The sequence below is a fragment of the Gossypium raimondii genome, chromosome 11, assembly GCF_025698545.1.
Source record: "Gossypium raimondii isolate GPD5lz chromosome 11, ASM2569854v1, whole genome shotgun sequence".
Lineage (NCBI taxonomy): Eukaryota > Viridiplantae > Streptophyta > Magnoliopsida > Malvales > Malvaceae > Gossypium > Gossypium raimondii.
The window spans coordinates 27683151-27685549 of record NC_068575.1 but is presented as its reverse complement, the minus strand read 5'-3'; the positions used below and the strand labels follow the sequence as shown (position 1 = coordinate 27685549).

At 39.1% G+C, this 2399-nt stretch overlaps 1 non-coding gene across 1 annotated transcript; it reads right to left on the bottom strand.

Annotated features, from left to right (window-relative positions):
- Window positions 1–224: 224 nt before the first annotated feature.
- Window positions 225–331, bottom strand: LOC128035125 (small nucleolar RNA R71). The gene has a single exon (XR_008191527.1). It is a non-coding gene; the product is annotated as a small nucleolar RNA R71 (small nucleolar RNA).
- Window positions 332–2399: the final 2068 nt, after the last annotated feature.

The window sequence follows — 2399 nt, the reverse complement described above, 5'->3', positions numbered from 1 at the left end:
CTACCGAATATCCTCACCTGCACTTACGACTGTTCATGGAGGTGAAGGATTCTTTCAAGTTAGCCGGAGTACCCGAAGATGCACTACAATTGAAGTTGTTCCAATATTTGCTAAGGGGTAGAGCTCGAGCCTGGTTGAACTCATTGCCACCAAATTCAATTTCCACATGGCAAGATTTAGTAGAAAGATTCCTCATGAAGTACTTTCCACCTAGCAAGAATGCTAAGTTAAGGAACGATATCATTTCTTTCCAACAAATGGATGATGAGTCCTTGTATGAGGTATCAGAAAGATACAAAGAATTATTACAAAAGTGCCCTCATCACGGAATCCCACATTGCATCCAACTTGAGACATTTTCTAATGGTCTCAATGCTCACACGAGGATGGTAGTGGATGCTTCTGCTAATGGTGCTCTCTTTTCTAAGTCTTGCAATGAGGCTTATGAAATTATTGAAAGGATTGTCAGCAACAATTATCAATGGCCAACCAATCGAGTAGCGTTAGGAAGTCGAGTCACTAGAATGCATGAAGTAGACGCTCTCACTTTGCTCACATCTCAGGCATGCTCAATTTCCTCAATGCTTAAAAATTTTACCACTAATGGGTTTAATAGTTTTGCAGCATAACCACTGAATCAATTTGAAAATGTAGCCTGTGTCTATGTGGAGAAGGACATTTGTTTGAAAAATGTCCATTGAACCCAGAATCCGTGTATTACATGGGTAACCAGAACCAAAACTGAGGAAGGCAAGGACTACATTCCAATTTTTATAACCCATCGTGGCGAAACCGCCGTTATTTTTCCTAAAGTAACCAAGGGGCTAGATCTAGTAACACATATGCCTAACCTAGACCGACCCAGCCACCTATTTTTACCCAACAAGTTCAGAAACAACCTCAAGTTGAACCATCCAATGGCTTAGAAAACATTTTGAAGACATAAATAACCAAGAATGATGCCTTAATCCAAAGCTAAGCAGCTACTTTGAAAAACCTAGAAAACCAAATGGGCCAGCTTGCAACTGAACTTAGAAATCGACCACAAGGTGCTTTACCTAGTGATACGGAGAATTTGATGAATCAAGGGAAGGAGCATTGTAAAGTATTGACATTGAGGAGCGGAAAGACATTAGAGCCCAACACAGTTGAAGTTGAAGAGGAGCCAGTTGAGGCTCAAGACTCAGAGGAAGTTCAACAAAGTGTTGAAATTTCAGTTTCACCAGAACCAAAATCTGCAAAAACTGATAAGGTAATTTCTAAACCAATCAATTTTGATAAACTAACAACTTTGTTCAATGCAGTTAGAATTACCACAGAATATGAATCTACCAATTCCAGTAGCGAAGCCTCCACCACCCTAGCCTCAAAGACTTTAGAAGCAGAAGCACGAAGTTCAATTCAAGAAGTTCCTAGACGTACTCAAGCAACTTCATATCAACATCCTGTTGGTTGAAGCACTTGAACAAATGCCGAACTACGTCAAATTCATGAAGGATATCCTGTCAAAAAATGAAGACTTGGAGAATTTGAGATGGTAGCCCTGACAAAGGAATGCAATGCATATCTTCAAGACAAACTACCCCTAAAGTTGAAGGATTCTGGATGTTTTACCATACCTTGCAACATTGGAGCAAGATATTGTGGTAAGGCACTATGTGATTTGGGTGCGAGTATTAACTTAATGCCTATGTCAATAGTTAGGAAATTTGGGATAGGTGAAGTTAGACCTATTACAGTTATACTTCAATTAGCATATCGATCCTTAGTACATCCAAAAGGAAAAATCAAGGACGTATTAGTACGTGTAGACAAATTTATTTTTCCTGCTGACTATGTTATTCTAGACTTTGAAGCAGAAAAGAAGTGTCAATCATCCTAGGAAGGCCTTTCCTAGCAATTGAAATGACCCTTATTCATGTGCAGAAGGGCGAGCCTACTATGTGTGTTCAGGACGATCATGAAACATTTAATGTTTTTAAGTCTATGCGATTTCTTGACACAATTGATGATTGTTCTGCAGTGTCCGATTTAGAGGAATTAATCACGGACAAGGAACTCAACTATGTTGAGGACACATTGGAACAAATTTTGACATCAGACCCTCCAAGTGATGAAGAGGAGGATGAACACTTAGCTTTGCTATAAGCTAATCAAAGAGGATTTAATCCGCAATCTCGCTTTGAATCTTTAGAGTTAGAGAATAGGGATTATACCTAACCAAAAGCGTCAATCGAGGAGCCACTTAAATTAGAACTGAAGGTACTTCCTTCACATTTAAAATATGTTTATTTAGGTAACGCTTCTACTTGACCTGTGATTGTTTCAGCGGAATTAACTGTTGAGCAAGAAGAGAAACTCATCCTAGTATTGAAGCAATTCAAGAAGGCTATCGGATG